The sequence below is a fragment of the Halichoeres trimaculatus genome, unplaced genomic scaffold (genome assembly GCF_033239565.1).
Source record: "Halichoeres trimaculatus isolate MK-OKI-2021-1 unplaced genomic scaffold, fHalTri1.1 fHalTri1_scaffold_8, whole genome shotgun sequence".
NCBI classification, from domain to species: domain Eukaryota; kingdom Metazoa; phylum Chordata; class Actinopteri; order Labriformes; family Labridae; genus Halichoeres; species Halichoeres trimaculatus.
In genome coordinates this window covers 20286618-20298133 of record NW_027437186.1, presented here as the reverse complement: position 1 = coordinate 20298133, position 11516 = coordinate 20286618, and positions in this window count along the sequence as shown.

The window sequence follows — 11516 nt, the reverse complement described above, 5'->3', positions numbered from 1 at the left end:
CTGTACTGCAAGGACCTATTGTCCTATATCTATTCTTTTGCGACATTTTTTTTTAGCATCCTGTTGATAAGAAAGCCCCCGTACCCACAATGAAGACTTACTATGCATGCTATATTCTGTGGTCACATGAGCACCAATGCACACACTCATAGTTTAAACCCCTGCACAAAGAAATGTACATTTTTCACACCTGCAAGCCACTCTTTAAAATAACATCAGAACATAAAGTATATTTAATACAACTCTGTCTACTTTAGAAAAAAAATGTCAGAAAAAAGAGTCATCAACAGGGTTTGGTAAAGTACTTTGCCTACTTTTTATAACAAAAGTTGCATGTAGATATATTAAAGATGTTATGAGGAGGATCTGTTTTAATTGCACTCCCTCGCCATCTTGTGGCCCGGAGTCTCTGCACACTGGGGTAAATTACTTTAGCAAGGCATCTGTTTGTTTTGGAATTAAATGGAGATCAGATCAAAACAAATTTTCTTTGTTCAAGACAACATTTTGCTGGATACAACACATCAAGGTAAGGTATTTATCAATACAGTAACATAGTGATATGGTTTGAAACATGACATCAAGCAGATGTAGTAGCTGGCTATATGTAGTGCAGTCAGCAACCCAGTGCTCCAACGTATCTGTAAGCTAACATGACAACAAGTAAACACTGTCACTTTGCAAGTAGTTAAGTAATCGCTTATATTTAGCGCAGCTGGCAGCCCGGTGTTCCAAGACATGTCTGTAATGTGTAACGTTATGAATCCTGGTTAGCTATGTCCTGCCAGTCATCTACCAAGCAGAGCTAACTTAACACCACTTTTTATTTTATTGATAGACTATCAGGTTCAAACAGACTACTGCAAAATAACTGCTGACTGTGGGTTGGAATGGACGTAATCACCAACAGCTTAGCTCCTGTGTTATAGAGTGACACAGCCCAAGCTAAAGGCTAATTAGCTTTTAGCTCCGGCTGTATCAGTCTCCCATTTAGCTTTCTCCTGCTCTCCTGTCCTTTTTTTGTCTGACAGTTTGGCTCCTGTGTCCACCATCACTACAAAATTAGTCACAGAAATAGTTTTCAGCCAAGAAAAACATAGATCTCTCTTCTCACTACTCAACTTCGACAGCCAGCGTGGTGTTGTCATAGAGGCCTAAACGTGCCATAAAACGATCCAGTTCTGGTCAACCTGATCAGGAAGCTAAGAAGTAGCAATTTGAAACAAGCTGTAACCAGTAATATTGGCGCTGATAATCTCATTTAAACATGTGGATTACAATCAGGCATGTATCTAGAAGAAACTCTTTTTCTAAATCACTTTCAAACTCCTCACAGCCCCTTTAATGATGGACGTGTACACCAAATTAACTTGACATGATCAAACAAGAGTCCGCCTCTGAATAAAGCATTTTACTCATATTCAACTTCTCTCTATCTAGTGTTTCCTTTTGCAGAGAATCAGAGTGCTGAAAGTGCATTTGATGTTCAGATATGTAAAGAGAGGATGAAACTGACGCCTACACAACAGGAACGAAAGTAGAGCCCAGTACGAGGAGTCATATTCAACTTCTATCTAAAAAGAAGTTGTATTTCTGCTTTGTTTGGGGTTAATATTGTAAAACTTGATCTGATTTGAATTATGTTTTCAGAGTAATCAAACAAGTCGTATCTCGCCTGCAGCTCTGACTGTGTGATTTTGAGGAAAAGCAGGGCAGTGTGGCATCAGGTGGAGAGAATATTGATGTGAGCCTGGGAGCGCCAGAAACCTGATCAAAATGCGCGCGCACACACACACACACACACACACACACACACACACACACACACACACACACACACACACACACACACACACACACACACACACACACACTAAGGAAGAGAGACAGATGGAGAATTTTACTCTTTAGGACACAATGCATAAGTCAATACGGACTTGTGGACAAATGAATGAGACATCCATTTGAATTTACATGTGCTCAATACCAGTCAATACTTCGAGTGTGGGAAAAAGCTGTACGTTCCTGACATGCCTCTTGCTCTTTTTTTTTTTTTCTTTTTTTTTTTTTTATCGGCTGTCTAAAGCCTGTTCAGTGTGATAATGAGGATGGCTATAATACTTATGGCAGTGATGATGAAATGTCAAGAGGAATCTCTCCAAAGCAGTTTTTTTTGCTAATGGAGAGGGTTAGCTGTCACACTTTTTACTCAAGTGTGAATTGCTCATTACCATAACATCTTTTAACAGTCATTCCTACATAAATGTTAAGCTTTAGGTGTTGGCTTGAAATGTGTATCCCTCTCATTTTCCAATTAATTGTAACAAAGAGGTTATTAACTATCAAAGACACAACATTAAGACAACCAACCTAATCATGGGGATTGCTGTCAAACACTATGCAGTTGTTATACATTTGTTATTTTAATGCAGAAATCTTTGTAGAAATACAAGAAGACAGAACTACATTTGAAAGTTCAATTGCACTGACAAGTTGACAAACACATGATTAAATGCATCTTAACGTAAGATAAGCAAGGAACATGAACAGGAAACACATCTTTAGATCAGCTTTCTGTATGTAACATATACAAATATACACATATATTGTGTATAAAACCTGCACATTGTGTCTGCCACGTCACCCATCTGTTCCTGAAACAGTGAAATGAAACCCACAGACACAGCCACATTGGATACAGCATGGGCTTTGAGCTTCTTTTCTAACAGCTGTAGGGCGCCTGTCAGTCATGTGAGCTGAGCTGTGTCTCTGACTGGACAATCAGATGATCCTTATGTCTTCTAGACTGCCAAGTTAGAAAGAAATTCACCCCCTGTACAGTGTGTGCTGATTGTGAAATTAGGGTTTCAGACCCAAGTTGATTTTTGAACCAGGCTGTAAGTATGTTTTTTAATGCAATAGAAGTTGTTTTTTATGGGTGTGTACATGGTTTCAGGTTTTTCTACAGTATCAGTGTATCATTCATTCATTCCATATACGTTTTAGAATCCAAAATCAGAAAATGGATAACGACTTGTCGTTTCATTTCTCGTTTTCAAATAAAAATTTGGAAAACAAATAATGGCCTTTTTTTTTCACTGTTTTGATTTTGTTTTGAAATTAAAAATAGAGTATGAGTAAATGGAATCATCATGGAATCATCATGGGAATTTCGTTCTATTTGTTTTTGGTTTGTATCATTTCCTACGTGTTGTGACCTGGAAGTTGTTGACTTTTTTCTCAGGGAGGCCAGTCTTTAACCGCACGGATCTTGAAATCTGTTCACAGAGATAGAGGAGGCGATATACAGTGAGTGACATATAAATAGACCACTATGGCTGCAGTAGAACAATATGCTGATGTTATTAAGCAGTTGTTCGAAGCTGGTAAGACCCACTCAGACATTTTCGGAGACGTTGTAGGACATGGGTGTCCGGAGATGCTCTGCAATGAGTGTCAGACATTTCTGCATCCAACACAACCTCAGGCAAAAAGGTCATGTTACTGATGCCTCCTGAGAGTGACACGCCTCCCCTCTTTAAAAAGCACGTACACGTCCACCATCCTTGACAAAAACGTTAACTAATAATTGTAAAACGTTAGCTATCATGCTGCTCGATTCACCCATGAGTGGAATCACACGGTAGAGACTGACTGACCTTCCTGAGAAAAAAAAGTCAACAACTCCGGGGTCCAATTTTTGATTTGAAAACGAGAAATAAAATAACAAGTCGTTATCCGTTTATCCGATTTTTGGATTGCAAAACGGATATGTAATGAACAAATGATACACTGATACGACAGCCAGCCTCAAGCTGATTCTCGATGAAGACAACTTTTTGCACTCCCATATAGGCTTCATTTTTCAAAACTCGATGTTACCCTTTGCTGACAACACCGTCTGGAATTTTTTGTAAGCATCCAGGCTAACAATTGTATAGCAACTAGTTAGCTAGCTAATACCAAGCTGAACTATAGCTTTCCCTTCGCACTATTTAAAGGTAAGAATTGTTTTGTAATACACCTATAAACCCAATGTGTAAAAGCCTAGAAGAAAAATACTAAGGACCTGAATATTTATCATTTAAAGTAGAGGTGTCCCAGTCCGATATTGATATTGGATATCAGCAAAAAAAAAACAAGTATCTGTGTCGTATCGGAATGCATCTAAAATCTCCGATATAAGCAGTTTCTGTTACCCATTGGTTAATAATTAATGGGTCAGTTTTTCCTCATACCTACTGTTGCTGACTACTGTTCTTTGTTTGAATAATATCACTTAATCAAGCCTTTTCTAACATGACAGACAAACTACAAAATAAGTAATAAAAGTATGCATGTTAAATGCTGATATCGTATCGGATTAATATCGGTATCGGCCAATACTCAATGCTGCAGTATCGGTATCGTATTGGAAGTGAAAATGTAATATCGGGACATCCCTAATTTAAAGTACTCTCACCTCAAATTCAGCTGTCTTACTACTACTACTAATTCCTTGAGTTTCTACACCACAATTTATAGAGACAGCAGCCTCTGGTGGCGAGATATAATGAGTGTGACAACTAACCCTGTTCTCCCCCATTTGTTAAAAGTGTAAGTACAGTATTCAAGTAAATTCTTAGTTATCACTCCTATGACGCTTTACTGAAGAATAATTCAAAGTGAAATAAATATAATCTATAATATTTTCACTTTCTTTCTTTCTTTCTTTCTTTCTTTCTTTCTTTCTTTCTTTCTTTCTTTCTTTCTTTATTGACAGCATTATAAACAGTAGGGTTTAAAATTTTGTCGGAGGAAGTGTCACTTTTTTGAGCCCTGGTGGTCAAGTCATCACTGTGATTGTTGACCACACTCACAGAGATGACAGGACAGGCTTGAGAGGAGGATGATTTCATGAACGTGGAGTTCTCACTTCATAACAGTGTTTGCTTTCCTCTGCATAACTGCTTGAACAGTTAAGTCATTGTTGTAGCTCAACACCAGTACAACAGAAAAACCTTACAGAGTTTTATGGCACATCATTCAGCAGCCCTCAGGGAGAATTTAGGGTAATTACACATTACTCACTACAGTTGATGCTATTACACATAAAGGAACACAAAGAGCTGTAAAGTAGGCTGTATAGATACAGCCATAAAATTTGTGCGAGTGAACAAACTGATGGCTATCATGATGACTATGGATAGTCAGGCATGACTTGATGAATACTTCCTACTGTTTTCATAGTGTTTTAAAATCTATGGCCATAGAACTTTCTGATGATTATTGGTGTTATGAAAAATAAGCTTGTGTTGCAGCTGTAGTTTAAATAAACATTTACATCTGTCCCCCTGAGGAGAGGCTTCGTACGACATATGGACCCAGCTGTGAAAGTCAATGAAGCACTGAAAATGGATGAGTCAGGCTGCTCAATGCGGGGTTTATTCAGAGACTGAGGGTGAAATAACTCGTTCAGCATAGCGCACACTCTCTGTATAGGGAATAAGACTGCTGTGGAGTTAATGTAAATGCAACTATTGTGTCCTCTCTCAGATTATGCCAATTTCGTGTGGCTGATCTATTCATCACCAGAAAATTCAAAGTGAAGCTGGATCATGTCATGCTAGAAATCAAAAAACAGAAAAAAAGTGAAGAGGAAAGAACAAACTTGTTCAGTTCTGTAGACATCGTTAAGATCAGAGATTAGTGCTAACTATTGCTCAGTTAGTTCAATTTTAATTTATTCAATGAGGAGAAGTTAAACCATGTATGACCCTATAAACTAAACACATGTTTTTAATAGGGCTGGGCAACGATTAAAACTTTTAATTGTAATTAATCACATGATTTCCCTGATTAATCATAATTAATTGCATTGTGAAAGTGCCATAACATCTGTCATGCAAACACTAAATCAGTACTTGTTATACAGTAATAGTTAAATCACATATGTAGTGCAAATCAAATTTACAAAATGTAAATACAAAATTAAAGCTTATTGCCACTGTCAGGGCATTAAAGTGATACTCCAGGATGGAACAAGTTGGGTCCTATCACAAGGTTTAGGGCAGAAATTACCCCTACAGCAGTGTTTTTGTGCAGCAGAAGCCCAGGGCGCTCACACCAAACACCCCCTCCCTGCTCGTCAGACGTGTCTCTTTGTCCTGGCAGACTACCTGCATTTGTTTATATCTGGCACGCCGTGCGCGTGGACTGATACACTAAGCGGCGAGCGCCTCTAAGTTCCGTGGTTTAAGTACTGTAGGTTAGCAGGTAGACCAGCTTATCAGGCAGTTGTTGATGTGAGATAGAATCAAAGAGTATAACTAGACCTTTTTGCGGCAGCTGATAGAGAGTTTCTGATGAACCTGAAATTTGCAAGGCTGAACTTGACTTTGTCACAGACCTTTTTTATATGGTTTTTGAAGCAAAGAGTTGAGTCAATATGAAGTCCTTGATATTAATATTCTGGCACAACCTGTACATTTTGCCCAGAAGTTACAATGTTTTGGCCAGAATCCAGACAGTGACCTTTAGTAAAAACAAACAAATAAAAAAAAACAAAAAAACATGCAGACTGTTTTTGATACATTTAACTGTAACTTTAGACATTTCCTTTTGTTAATTTTAGGAAGACCTCTTTTGCAATCAGACCATCATCAGCATACATTACAATTTCACATTATTGACAGACAAGTGGTAGGTCATTGATGTACATGCTGAACATACCTAGGCCCAGCACAGAACCCTGTGGGACACCATTTAATACATCTACACTGTAAAAAGGGAATCTTCGATAAGTTGAAGTGATATAATTTTTTTAATCAATCCAACTCAATATTTAAGTTAAGGTTTCCAATGTTTTTTTGTGGATCATATCAACTTGAAATTCTATGTTGCTACAGCTAATAAAAGAAGTGGTTGGACCAACTTAAATTATTTAACATGATTTAGTTGTGATCTCTTAGGAAATTTGAGTAAAATCTACTATGTGTATTTGTGTTACAACAACTAATGTTATTAATTTGAAATAGCTTGAAGATAACATGTACATTAAGATTAAATAAATTATCTAAATCTCGACAAAGATATTGCGTGCAACTGCTAAAATTAATAAAATTGGGTTAATTCAACAAAACTTTTTTTTTCAGTGTAAGATGTGTGACTTATGGTTACCATTTTTTTTTACAAATCTTAATCTAGAGTAGAGATAGCACTTAATAAGATTTACAGACTCTTTGGAAAAATTAATACCATTAACTGTAACACTGAAATGCCAACCAAGTCTGCTGCTTCAAAAAAGAAAAAAGAGAGAAAGGATGGACTTTGACCAAACACTAGAGTCAAAAGTTGTTAATTATCCAATAAGTCAACAGAAGAGGACACAGCAAATCTCTTCAGGTTTCAGGTCCCAACTGAGGAGATCATTTTGTTGTACAAATGTAAAATATTTTTTCTTATTTGAGTAATTATGACCGTTTTTTTAATGTTTGATCACTAACTATAGTGTTACATTTTTGGTCAAATGCAGCTCAAATAAAAACGACTGATCCACGCCAAATGTTAAGCTCTCTTTCAGTTTTTTTAATCCAAACAGTAGTGTTTGTGTGTCTTTGCAGATTTGTGTGTGCGTGTGTGTGTGTGTGTGTGTGTGTGTGTGTAAATGAGTGACCTAAACTGGTACTATCAACTGGTCATCAGGTGTTAATGGAGGCAATTGGTTCCCATGCAGTGAGCCGTGATCTATGTCCCTTCGTGGTGAGTCAATACTGACCACCTGGACCGGTGTGTGTGTGTGTGTGTGTGTGTGTGTGTGTGTGTGTGTGTGTGTGTGTGTGTGTGTGTGTGTGTGTGTGTGTGTGTGTGTTTGTGTGTGTGTGTGTGTGTGTGTGTGTGTGTGTGTGTGTGTGTGTGTGTGTGTGTGTGTGTGTGTTTGTGTGTGTGTGTGTGTGTGTGTGTGTGTGCCCATAATAATATTGACTAGTTAACGTGAGAGGTCAGGACACAATAGCACTCCTCCTCTGAAGACCTTACACCATGCTGTGAAAGGTCACAGCTATGTGTCACGCTGGAATGCACCCATCTATCCACCTACACCCACATGCAAGCGTTTTTTTCTCTAAAGTCTCATTCTGATGTTTGTCTGTCATAGGATATTCAGGGTCAACAATGATTCCATTAATTTGTTATGTTTTGTGTTTGCTGGCAGGTTTTTATCACACATAAATGTTGAAGGACATCATTTGCATCTTATGAAAGTGACAGTTGTAATGATAGCTGATACCAAATAATAGGCTTGCAGTTTGACTATGCTGCAAACATTGAAGCCACATTTATTTGTTTATTGACTAGCAATAAGCCCTCTGTATAAATAAAGGATTTTTATTTGAATGAATGGTATTGTCACTGTTACTAATCCCTCTTTCTGCCTGTCTTTCATTTGCTTTGTCAATTTTTTTCCCTTGATCTTTATCATACATCTCTCTCGGTGAAACTGTTTAGTCATTTCCATATGACAGTGTTCTGTGAAACATGAGATGCTGTGTCAACTGAAACACAGCGCTGCATGCCTGTGTGTGTGTGTGTGTGTGTGTGCATGTGTGCACGTGTTTCTTTGCTTCTTTGCTCTGTGTTTGCTTGTTGACCAGTTCCTGCAGTCTGGTAGGACAGTTGTTCTCACTTTGCTGTGATCAAACAGTGGTGATGGACACACTTCTGTTCACACAAACACTAATACTCTCTTTGGCATGCAGTGTACTAATTAAACACAGTACTCTCATGCTGTCTTGTTCAGGCTTTTAGGTCATTAAAGGGACAGTTCAGTTTTTTTGAAGTAGGTTGTATGAGCTCTATGTGACCACTAAGGACATTAGATACAGTAGAAAGTTGTCTCCTCTCCCTCAGTAAGACACAGACTGTAATCGATGGTGACAAGGAAATAGGTGCTAACAGGGAAATACCGTACCAAATTCAAAGGCTATTTTCTCTGCCTACAAGAACTAAAATCAAACAGTAATACCACAGTTTGATGTCCAGTGTCCGTGGATGTTTCCTCTGTATTCCTTTCAGTCTCCATCTGTAGCAGCTCCTCTTCTGTGTACTCCGGTTCATACAGGTATCCTTTTGTTTCAAAAGTGAATGAAACTTCATTGTCGCTGTCATAGTCACTAATTTTTAATTTCCTACGCTGCCTCACAATCCTTAGAGTACAAACAAAAGAATTACGATACTTGATCAAACTTACACGAGGCTACAACCGGCGCCCGAAGCATAGCTTGTTTATATTCCCTACAGCTGAAAGGAGGAGGGGGGACGGAGCGCACTAGCGCTGCGCGGAAGGATACATGACCAGTTAGTTAGGTCCGGATAAATGTTTATATTTCCGAAGACTGAATACACTTTAAAAATATTTTATGTAGTGTACTCTTAAACTGTGGTATTACTTTTTGATTTTAGTTCTTGTAGGCAGAGAAAATAGCCTTTGAATTTGGTACGGTCTTTCCCTGTTAGCACCTATTTCCTTGTCACCATTGATTACAGTCTGTGTCTTACTGAGGGACAGGAGACAACTTTCTACTGTATCTAATGTCCTCAGTGGTCACGTAGAGCTCATAAAACCCTGCTTCAAAAAAACTGAACTATCCCTTTAAGTCCTGTTTTTCCTTCAGGTCCTGACTATAGACTGCATTTGACAACAAGGTCAGTATTTCTGGATTTGCTGCACATTTCTCTTAGTTTCAGTCATTCTGCTCTTTTAAGCCACATCTGAGGCCAAAATATTTAGAGCTCCCCCTCCTGGCTGGCTGTAGTATAGGTCATAAAACAGCGTAGCCTGTGTTTGAGTCTGTGCTCTATCACTCACTCAATAGCTTTCTTTTGCTCTTCTTTATTATTTTTTTTTCAGCTCCAGTGTCCACTATTTCTCTAAATAAATCCTAGGATTTGTTTCAGTAAAAAAAACAAACAAAAAAAAAACTCCAGATCCTGCTCCTCATTGGGTCAACTCATTTTAACTGCTTTCAGGCTGGTGAACTGTCTTTATAGAAACTTTCAGTCTACAATGCGACAAATAGATTTGGTTCCCCCTGAAAAATCCCAATTACAGATATTCAAAACTAGCTTTTAGAAATAATCAGTTTGGGCACTGATCTCATTTTAAACAGTGGATTATGTAAGACTTATTTTAAAAACACTTGTGAATTCCTCACAGGGCCTTTAAAAGGTGCATTTGATAGTTGAATGATGCTTAAGATTGGTTGACAGCTCTGCTGACAGATGTGGCTCCTGCAGCACTGTTCATGTGTTGAAAAACCTGGAAGGGGGACAGTGAGAGAACCGTGACAAACGCTAACACAAGAGGCATCGAATTTACCACAGTCACATGCTGCTCATGCCTTGGCTCTACCAGCACATTGTGTCAATACACACTGGTATTTTGACTTAACAATGGAGACAGCATGTTGTCCACTTATTATATAGTCAGAGGTCCTGGTTCATTGCAGAGACTGTCGTAACTGGCCGAAATGTAGCCCAAAAACATTTGTAAAGCTCTGCACTTGAACACACCACAGGAACCACAACTGATGGCCAGCTGGGCCATGACTTGTATGCACATTCTCCATCTGCATTAGGGGAGATCTCTTACATGTCCTACTGTTTCATGACTAAAAAACTGCATCACATCTCTTCAACTTTACTTTTCTTACAACTTATTTGGGGGGTTTTAAGCGCTCTATAAACAACTATCTTTTACTGTAAGACAAGTTTTGAAGTACATTCCTGTGCAATAAACCCTCATAACTGCAAATGCTCTAAGTTGTTTTGTTGCCGGAAAGAGCGTGAGCAAATCTTTAGAGTGACAATGGTGCAGTGAAGACATGCACTGAGAAGTGTTTTGAGTAGAAAGTAAATTTGGTGACTGGAAAATAAAGCATGTGGTTTGAAAGTTACCTCAGTGTCACAGAGTGAGCAGAGGAAATGGAAAAAATATACCTGGTTTCTCTAATAGATGGCCTCTAAGATACTTATGTGTCTGTGTGCGCCCGTGTGTGTGTAAGAGAGAGAAAGTTACAACTGCCACATGAGGTCAAAGCGCTGAGTGGAAAAACACATAGTGACATGTGCACACACCTTTGCTTTGACGTTTCCACCATAATCGATTGAAGAAAAAAATATCATGAGTCTTCATGTCTAAATGATTTTTTAAAAACATTTCTGAACTGTTTGACATTTTTTGTGTACTCTCATTTCAAAACCTGTTAGATTAAATCCGTCTTTTGCACAACTATTAAAGGTTCTCTCACAAGACTGATAATTTTGGAAAGTTTGGGTTACATAGTCATTTTATTTATGGCTTCATTCCCATGTAACTTGACAGTAAATCCTTCATTTAAATGTGTATATATGTATATAACAACTATTTATACTTATGTATTTGTTGTCATGCAAACTTTGTTAAGTCCCCATAAAAGTTTTTCTGATCACCATTTTCCCATTTCCTGTTTTTTTTTTTTTTAATTACCTGTCAGACCTAA